The 11033-nt window shown below is 39.2% G+C and overlaps 1 protein-coding gene across 1 annotated transcript in view; it reads right to left on the bottom strand.

The window, feature by feature from the left end:
• The window catches only part of FAM19A1 (family with sequence similarity 19 (chemokine (C-C motif)-like), member A1), a 507576-nt gene that overhangs the window by 493468 nt on the left and 3075 nt on the right, over positions 1–11033 (bottom strand). The window lies entirely within an intron of this gene.

Below are 11033 nucleotides of genomic sequence, written 5' to 3'. Positions count from 1 at the left end.
TTTTGGCTTGTATTATTAAATGACTTGCTTTCCACAGAGACTCAAACTGTGGATGCTGGGGCTTCTTTCTTCCATTTTAACTAGCTGTTCATCTGTGATCATCAGTGGACATTGCTAAGGCAACCTTTAGATTACAAAACAGTAGGCAATGGCACCCCACTCCAGTACTCTTGCCTCAAAAATCCCATGGACGGAGGAGCCTGGTAGGCTGCAGTCCATGGGGTCGCTAGGAGTTGGACATGACTGAGCGACTTCACTTTCACTTTTCACTTTCATGCATTGGAGAAGGAAATGACAACCCACTCCAGTGTTCTTGCCTGGAGAATCTCAGGGACGGGGGAGCCTGGTGGGCTGCCGTCTATGGGAAGCACAGAGTTGGACACGACTGAAGCGACTTAGCAGCAGCAGCAGCAGCAACAACAAAATCTTGCTTTCCCTTTATCTGCAATAATATGAAGTTCTCCAACTAGTTTAGGGCCTATAGACACTTAGGTCGCAGTCCTACCTTATCCCTCTTACCTTCCACTAAGACTTTACTTGTTCTGTTTCCTCTGGTTCAGTATGGTACCCTTGATCTTTCCCACTAGCTGACTTCCTACCCAACATTCAAAGCCAACACAAAATCCAGCTTTCTATGAGGGCTTCTCAAATCCTCTCTGTTCAGAATGAAGTGCTTCATGCTTTATGATCAAGCACCTGATTGACTAGAGCTCCTATGACAAGCAGCTTGTATCCCTGACCTAGAATAAGAGAATGGGGAAAGTAATCAAAAATTTCTGGATTAAATAAAAAGAAAGTTCTGCAAATATTAGAAGCTGACAGAATGACTAAAGATCCACTATCTTAAACCATCATTACTAGACATGTGTGGCTATTTATATTTGCTTTAATCACACTTTGGATCTTTTTATTTTTTATGAATTGTTTCGTGGCATGTATTTTTGGATAGGAGAGGGATTCTAAAGATGGTCAATGAACCAGCAGGGACGGTCAAAGACTCTCAACTTGCTTGTGTCAATCAATTAGTATGTGGTCCAGAGAAGGATTGAAAAAGATTCTGAAATCACATCTAGGCTCTGTGGGAACAATCACTGTGATTGACTCCTTTGGTCTGTGATAGATAGAGGGTCGGAGATTGGCAGTGTGTATGCCATAAATCTGCTTTTTCTTCTAAACAATCCTGGGAGTAACTGTCAAAAATGCTGCCCTATAAATGTTCACCCAGTGACCTACTTTCTCAAACACATGTCCAGTACATGGCATCTTGCATTTTCATCAGATAAAAAGTGTAAGAAGCTACAAAAACAATTCAACTTAATAAGACCTCATCTGGGAAGCTTCCAAGTACTCTCTTCTCCTGTCTTATATCTTATCATTTTATCTCAGAAAAAAATGGTTTTATTATTTTATTTTTTGCTTTGTCATATAGTTTTTAATTCAGAGTTCCAGTAGGTCTGACCTCTAGATACAATTTCTTCAAAGAACAGTGGTGTTCAAATTTTCCTAATCCCAACACCCTGAGGAGGTGCAATATCCAGTTTCTACCTGTTTCCACTTCCAGTGGGAAAATACTTGGGTAATAAATACTTGGAAAGATGCATTTATGAATCACTCATTATTTTGGTAAAATAAGATGAACCTATTAATATGCTAGTATATTATGAAACAATGCCTTACAGACATAAAAATAACTCAAAAAATGTTTCTTCTCTTGAGAATTTATGTCACGTAAGTTCACAGGCAATATACAAAATGTCACTAGACTAGTGTCACCATACAAATAAGTTTTGAGAGTGATATAAACACATGTTTTACAATAAGCATATCAATGAATCATTTCTAACCACAACCAAAGAATGTTTCAAAGTCTAATCCTTAGCAAATTTAAAACCCCAAGTATGCAAATATGCATTATTATAGACTATAGGGTTAATGAAACAACCCACAGCAAACTTAATTGATAATGATGAAACTGAAGCAACACTAATTTATAATTAAAAAGCAAGGACCACAGCAATGGAAAATCACTAACAACTCAAACAACGCTCAAGATCCAGTGATAACAAATTATCCTTCCCCAAATTGCATGAGTTCTAATTATTTGCATGCAGGTACTTTGCAATGTTTCCCAGAGGCAGCAGCCAGTTTTCTTAGCAGAATACTGAATTAAGGAAGCTCAGTAAACCTTAGTTACATGTCATTTGTGTAGAATGATAACTCAGCCAGTATATTAATAAGTAGCCTGTGTTCATATACAAAATGAATGTACATAAAATCTTAAATCATTTGCTCAAAAGAACAACAACAACCAAAAAAACACCTTGGGTTTCAAGATAAATTTATAATCCGCTAGTGGACTGCAGACTAGATTTTGAGAACTTTAATAAATAAAGGGTTTTACATAGGCATCATTATGCTGTCCGATGCTTCCCTTTGTTTTATTACATTTACAGATTACTCTTTCTGCTTAGCCTTAATCTGAAGTTAAGTTAATTGACTTTTAGCTAAGATTCAAATGAGACCTCTGCTTAGGCCACTAGCCTCTTAATACAAATGCTCTCTGTTCATCAGACCCCCTAGTGATAGTAGTTCACTGCATATAAAAGGCTCAGAGACACACAGCATTTTAACATGTTGAATTTAACTCAAAATAGGGCTCATCCACGGGCATAATTTTAAAGCAGGCTGAAACAAAACAGATCTGCATTGAGATTCCCCTTTTGGCCCTACTGCCTTCGCCTCGCTCCACTGTGCTCGCATAAATTCATTAGGAATCATAAAATGTTGGAGCCGGAGATAATCTTGTCTGAGGTCACCCACTGACAGCTTGCTAGTGGGATATAGCCCTGAGTTAAGTTTTGTTTGGCCCACTTGACATTTAAAAGATAAAGAACTTAACACATAAAATTCTAGGTTTCTGACTTGCCTTGAAATACCGGATGATCGGGTCACATTGAGTCCATCTCAGGTGTGGCGAAGTCTGTGCTATGCCCTCTAGATGTGCATATGCTCTTAAGCTGCCACAGTTCTCAGCATTCTGTAATATCTGGCCTCCAGGCTGATCCAATTATTTTTGTTAACTACCTGGTCTGTGAAGCTATTTGCCTTCTCCATCTATGAAATCATCCAGAAAGTTTTCAAATAGCTTTAGCAGAAGGTTTTTTTAATATACAAAGGTGATTTTGTACTGCTTCTTGCTCTATCAAATGGATAAAGGCAATGAATCAGTTCCTTGGGCCGCTTAAAGCTTCCTTATTTGGCAGGATATACTTTACTATTTGTGGAATGCATGGATCGTCTCCTCGGAGTTGCTAGGAGCAATATTAAAACGGTTGATTCCTTCCAACCTTCTAATCTGGAGCCTTGCAATTGATAACAGAAGTGAGATGCTGAAAGCTCCAGTGTCCTACTCCTACTCTGGCTCTTTCTTCAACACCATTAGGTATAAGAGAAGGTGTAAAGTGGTGCTTTCCCACCAATATGTGCACTTTTTTAAAGGATATAAAACTCTTGTCTAGTTGCTCAGCAAATATTGATCAAATACCTACATAGTATTTAATCCAGGGATAGGATGAACTGCTGGCCTGCTGTCAATTTCAGGAGCATTGAAATCCTTCCCCACCACCACCACCACCATCGCCACCACCCCCACTCCGCCACTCACCGCCCCCACCACCCTGCACTGTGCAGTAATTCATCTAAATCTGGAAGCTGACATTTTTTCACTTCAAAGCATGTGACTCAGGAGGTCCATTCTTCACCCACACAAGTGGGAAATCAGAAAACCCCTTTAGATATACACAGACTCAGCTTGTATTTAGTCTTAGGTATAAAGGAGGTACATCTACAAGTGAAGGTCTACTAAGCGCAGGGTAATGGTAAACACAGGTAATCCCATCAACAGAAGATGGCCTTTGCTGAAGATGTAGAAAGTCTTCCTCCCTTTTAGACTGAGGGAAAGCTTGATTGGATTCCTGCCCTGCAGGGAGAAAGGATATGCTTAAGAGTAGGCAGATCACTCTGATGTCTATCTATCTTCTGAGACAAAGGTGCTGTGATATATCATTTTTCTTTTCTTTCTCTGGACATTTATTATATAAATTCAGGAAAAGAGAAAGAAATAGCAGGCCAAGAAGATTCCCTAAATACTTTGAGGGTATTATCTTTGGGAATCCAATTAGTTTATACAAATTGTTAGCAAAATAACTCTTCTTCTTCTATTTATCCCAAATAAATGATAATAAACTGCTGGTCTGGTGCTATTTTTTTCCTTCTGCAAAGATAAAGTGAATATTTTTTTCTTGATATCAGAAGATTTGAAAGCAAAAGTCCTTTTCCTATTTACTAAGTGAAGTTTCCTTTTCAGACCCTCAAGAGCACACCTATAATATTTTCTAATCTACAGGAAAAAATAAAAACTCATGCTGTGACTGAAAACCTTAAGGATTTGACTTTTCACTACATCTTTAAGTATGTTCTTTGGACCATTTTGATTAACATACTATAATATCAGTGTTAGTCATTCAATCATGTCTGACTCTTTGTGACTCCATGGACTGGTAGCACACCAGGCCCCTCTGTTCATGGAATTCTCCAGGCAAGAATACTGGAGTGGGTAGCCATTCCCTTCTCAAGGGATAGACCCAGGAATCGAACCTTGGTCCTGCATTGCAGGCAGATTCTTTACCATCTGAGCCATGGCTTTTGATTAATGTCAAATATTGAATAGAGTCAAATATCTACCCAAAGATACTGCACAGATATACGCACACACACATGCATATGTTACAGTGACAATTTAGTGTTTATACCACTCTCCATTACAAACACACATATAGACACAGATGTACCCAGCCACATACACACAAACACTCACACATAAGTAGGAAAAAATGAAGGAGTGTTTGATTCCACCAGAACAGTCATTCCTTCTTCTTTAATAATCTAACATATATTTTCTGAGTACCTACTATATGCCAGGTTCCTTACTAGAAATGAAAGATAAAAAGATGAATGTTACATGATTCCGGGATTATCTAGGCCTATGCGTCTCAATGCATGTGATATGACTAGGCACTGTAGGTGTTTTCCAAATTAAAAAAAAAAAAAAATTTTGGAAAATTTTAAACACAATCAGGACTCCCATCTGCAAACCTTTTCAGAACTTTCATATACTCACACACACTGCAAATCTCCAAGAGAAAGACACATCGTACAGTGAGTGTTTCCTCAGCAGTTAATAGTTTTTCTCCAAAGAGCATCTTGAGGGGACAGTGTTTTTGAATTGGGAAATGCTAATCTGAATATTTTATTGGATTAAGGCTCTTAGAAGGAAAAGGGCCTAATGATACTTTTGCAACCTACATTTGCTTCTTTTTCCTTAAACTGGGAAGGAACATGGATGCATTTTTAAATTAATCATTGAATTCTCTATAGCTAAGATTTTAAGCTTTTCATTAAAGATCATTACATACCCATCCTACAAATGAATTTGAAAATTTTTCAAAATTAAAGGAAATAAAAAGCCACGTCAATCCAATCCTCCCATCAGGTTTAACTAACAGTGTATAAGGAATGTTTTTATCTTTTCTGATATTTTTTATGCATGTACAAATAAATATTTTCTCCAAATTATTTTGCTCCTATGGACAGAGGAGCCTGGCAGGCTATGGTCCATGGGGTTACAAAGAGTCAGACATGACTGAGGTGACTAAGCATGAACGCACATCCTTTTTGATAGAGATGGAAACTTCCTTTAATTTTTTGCCATCAAAATTACTGTTTCAGTGACTAAACCTTAAACATACATCTTTTTAAACCTGTCCAATCATTTTCTTAGTATAAGCATCTAGAAATGGAATTGTGTCAGGACTTTCACATTTTACATTTTGGAAAACACTGCAGATTGTTGTTGTTGTTGTTTTAATGATGTACCAATTTTTATACCCAAGCTTTGAATTTTTACACAGAGTTCAAAATTAGAAGATTTTAAAAAGCAATTTTCATTTTAAATGAACTTTAAAGAGATGAACAACTAAGACTACTATTCATTAATGCCAGTTCTAAATATCTGTTTGCACTGTTGTATAAAACTGAGGCCATAGGCGGTCATAAGTAACAGTACTTAGACTGCATTGTAGTAATTCTTTTATAAATTCACAGGGATGTCAGAAAATTTTTATTTGCATCTTTACCTGATTTTGATTTTGAAAAGAAAGTGTGAAAGTGAAAGTTTTAGTCACTCAGTCATGTCCGACTGTTTGCGACCCCATGGACTATATATAACCTGTTAGGCTCCTCTGTCCATGGAATTCTCCAAGCAAGAATACTGGAGTAGGAAGCCATTCCCTCCTCCAGGGAATCTTCCTGACCCAGGGATTGAACCCGGGTCTCCTGCATTGCAGGTGGATTCTTTATCATCTGAGCCACCATCAAATGCTCATGCCTGCACTTTGACTCTAGGATGAGGTCAATATCATCAATCACATGATCGACGGATTATCACCAGCACCAGTTACACCAAATAACAACCTGTCTGCTCCAATCCTTAGGCCAATTCACTACACTTAGCAATCTAGAATTGGTACACATTCTAAAAATTCAATATACAACCACTCTTGTTTTCACTATTTCTTTTATACTACAATTGTAAAACAACCCTTTATTGTAAGGAAACTTGGTATTCTAATACATATTCCCTGAGCAGCTTTCAATAAAGTAATATATAACAGGAAGGGAAAAATAAGTATAAGGTATACAAGGATGCTTTCCAATCTTCACAAAAACACTCACTTTAAAATGGATGGTGATGTTCACTATGTAATAATTAAGTCACAAATACCTCTAAGTACAGTTTGCTTTATAAAGCTTTAAATCAAACCAAGTATAAGTTACACAGACAATTCTATTCAGTGTCATCTCTTTATACTTCCATACACCCTTGTCAATAAAATAGCAGTGACGAGAGAATAAATGATTCATAAGGCATTTACAACTTCTTGTCTCATGTAATTTATCTTTATAATTTTAAATTGCTAAAGAATCCCAAAGATCTTTTCTCACTAAAGTATTTTGAAATCATCCATATTTTATTAAGTTTCAAGGACAACCCCTCACACCCATACCCGTGTACACTCACCCTTGAAATTAAGTAACCATTAAAATTGCTGTCATAATCTTATACCCACAAGGGGAAAAAATAATCCTGTATAAGAAAGTTACGTTTAGCAAACCACACATCTTTTTTTACCTGTCACATAATAACTGGTGATTATAAAGAGTTGAAGCTGTCTATTTTAACTTCTGGGAACAATGGAATACCACTCTGAGTTTTCATTGTTCAGTCTGCCTTTTTTTAATTAAATGTCCTTCTTCTAGCTTTACTGTACATATTTTTTAAAAAGGCATGAGTATTCTTCAAGTTATTACACTAATTTCCTACATCATTCCCAAAATAAAAAAACTTGATTTAGCCAAATATTAAATTATTGATATTACAAATCTGTTAATCTATAGCACATTTTACTTATTTGTGTAATTTTAAAATTCACTTTCATTTGATTGACTGTTTTAATCTTCCTTAACTAGTGAGTCACTGAAAACAAATGGTGCATTCCTAATACTATAAATATGAAAAATAGGAAGCACTTTGGGAATGCAGGGGAATACATTAAACTCAGTCCGTTTTCTAGTTAACATATTCTCATTCTGTTTGTGTAGAAACAGCATTGAAAAGACAGATCACAAATTCACAACCTCACAGAAACAAGGTCCTAATACTATGTGCTGACAGCAGAAATTGGCCCAAATCTCTAACCATTTCCCTAAAGGACTCCGGCTGGCTGGTGCCATCCAGGTACGGCATAGTTTGAATGAGGGGAACATCCAGTTTCACTCATCTGTCAGTGGAGTGGATTATTTCTTGAGAGACTGAGATTGGCTGCTTGGGATCAGAGCACTATCCATCTTACAGTGTAGGGGATGATGGTGAAGCTGCCTATAAGAGCCTGGAGAGAGGGGGCCCAGACATTCTTAAACAGGTGAGGAGGCAACTGTAAAGCCTTCACTCCATCCAGGGCTGTGAGTGAAAGATGTGTCATTTTTCACATTTCCCAGACACTTGATATGCACATGGTGTCTGCCAGCTCCTACTTTATGAAAGAGGCGATTTTTCAAGCTTAGGCAAATGTGGCAAAGCTCAGGGTCTGCTGGTGTCTCATTTTTTCTCATCATGTCACTTGTTTTAACCGATTTGAGAAAATGAGATTATGTTTTTCCTTTTTGCTCATTTATCCAGCTATTTATTTATTTATTTGCTCATTGAAGGAGGGAATTGTCACAGATAACTGGCCCTGATTTCTCTCTTGTTTTCATACACATTTCATTAGTGTCCCTGAAGATTTAAGACCCATGAAGGGAAACATCACAACTCTCATCACAGGAAGCATACATTTTCCCTTAAAATCAAGACCGAAGATTGCATTAAAGGAGATTGTATTTCTCACTGAAATAATGTAGAATATTGCTGTGTCCAAGATCTATGACTTTAATCTTTGCAGCTATTGTTGAAAACCCAAGAAAGTTGAATAAACCTAATACATAGAAACATTGGACTTTAGTTTAATATTATTTTCATCTTTCTGCATCTAGAAGAGAGTATTTATAGTTTCTTCATTTCATCAATGAATCTGAAATAGGTCTCAAATGTATAAGTACTTGGGGTTGAAATTGGTTTCAGTGCTGCAGTTTCTTGGAGTATTCGAGGTACAGATGAACCATGAACTGATGATAATAAGCAATTACTAAGAGTAAACAATGAAAAAAAAATACTGAGTTTAATTGCAGAGAGAACCTATGATGTGTTTCCAGGTTTAAAATTATTGTATTTTGATAACAAGCTCCACAAAGACATAACATTACTTGTTACATAGCCACAACCCTTCACTCCCAAAAAATCTAATATATTAATCAATTAATTGAGAGACAGTCTATGTGAAAACTCATTGCAAACTGTGCCATATTTCTTGACTGTATGCATAGGGCACAAAATAAGACAGGTGGAATTTGGAAGTATATTCTAGCCAGGTATCACATAGTTAAAATTAACAGCAAGAGTAAAAGCAATATTGTTACCAGTAAGGATAATTAGCTGTGTGAACAGCAAGACGTCACTAATTCAACATCTATGACATGCACATTTGTAGTGTATGAAGTGGTGAAAATGTGTTAGTTGCTCAGTCTTGTCTGACTCTTTGTGACCTCACTGACTGCAGCCCGCCAGGCCCTCTGCCCATGAAATTCTCCAGGCGAGAATACTGGAATGGGTACCCATTCTCTTCTCCAGGGTATCTTCCCCACTCATGAGTCCAACCCTGGTCTCCTACATTGCAGGTGGATTCTTTACCATCTGAGCCACCAGGGAAACCCCAGGATGTCAGTAATTCCTGATATTTCTGAAGAATTTTACAGTTTATAAACTACTTTTCTGAAGATTAGTTTATTTACACTCCCCACAATACCCCTAAATGAGAAATTGGGCCCAGAGAAGAAAAGTGACTTGCCCAGGGTCATATCACTAATGTTCAGTGACAGATGCAAAGACTCAGACATGACTGAGAGCACTGTGAGCACTTACACACACGCGTGCACACACACGCACATGCACGCGTACTGATGGTCTGGCCTGAGTTCTGTCATCCCCACAAGCCACCCCTCACCAGTTCTGCCATAGACACCTTTCAGAATGCACTTCAAATGAGTCCGTTTATTGACATAACTGGAAAGTTTTCTTGAATTATATGAAGGTTCTCATAAAGCTTCAAAAAGGCTACATGGCAAGATTGTTCTCTGCACTTTGAGGCATTATTTCCTCTTTGGGAAACAGGCTCTGGAGATGAAATCAGACTGAAGTCTCCAATGACAGATATTAGCTGTGTGAACTTAAGTCACCCAGACCCTCAGAACTTCAGTCGCCTGAGCAACACGGTGGGGAATCACACCTACCTGAATAAGAATTAAGCCAAGCAACGTGAATTAACCTTCAGATCCTGTCTAAAACACTCACATTAGCTGTTTCTGTTATGCATGCTTATCGTTAAGTATTATCATGACTAGAAATTTCTCACGTTATTTGTATGACTATGTAACAACTCAAAGACGTTTTTTTGCCAGAACAGATTGGCCATCTACTGATTGGAGGTAAACTGGGGATTCCAAGACCCACGTTTGTTTTTGCTCCGACTCCGCACTGATGCCTCGGACTCTGACAGTGATAGATCCAGTCTCAGAATACACGCGGAGCAGAAATACCAGCGCGCAGCATCCGCAAAGCCGTTTCCATACCCACCTGCAGGGGCACCAACGCCCCCTCGCCATTCCTCCCAGACCCAGGGAGTGGAGAAAGGGCAACTGGAGCCCAGAGGCAACCCTGGGCCTCTGCCCCAAGCTAAGGCCCCGCCAAACCCCTGCTCTCGGGGCGGCCCAAGTTGCAGCATTCAGCTGGCTGGTGCGCTCGCCCGCAGCCGGCACGGGAGAACCTGGGCGGCAGCAGCGCTCTTTCGATCCCGCCCCCAGCCAGGAAGCAGAGCCCAGGAAAGCAGCAAGCAGCGCCCTGGGAGGCGTTGCTGGAAGAGAGTGTCGAAGAGCCCAGGATGGGTGCCCAGGCCGGCTGCGAGGCAGGGAAAGGCAAAGGCAGAGACGCTGGACCACGCAGCTGCAGGAAGCCGGGCGGATGGGAGAAGCCAGAGAGGGATTTGGAAGGAAAGGAGTGTGTGTGGAAAGCTGGCAGCGCTAGAGAACTAAGGATCCGGAGCTTGAGCGCGCAACTGGTCCCCAGAGCCCGGACCTGGCTATCGGATGGGGGGTGGGGGAGGGGAAGGGGTGCGCTGAAGGTGGAGGAATAAGTGCAAGGGCTGAAGCTAAGCAGAAAATGGAAGGCAACCTTTCCGAGAACCAGGATGGGTGAGGACAGTCGAGCTGAGGGAATGGTAATGAGAAAGCTGGAGCGGCAAAGGAGAGAAAAATACAGATTGAAG

The sequence above is a fragment of the Bison bison genome, unplaced genomic scaffold, assembly GCF_000754665.1.
Source record: "Bison bison bison isolate TAMUID 2011002044 unplaced genomic scaffold, Bison_UMD1.0 scf7180017864343, whole genome shotgun sequence".
Lineage (NCBI taxonomy): Eukaryota > Metazoa > Chordata > Mammalia > Artiodactyla > Bovidae > Bison > Bison bison.
This window is presented reverse-complemented; position numbering and strand designations above follow the sequence as displayed.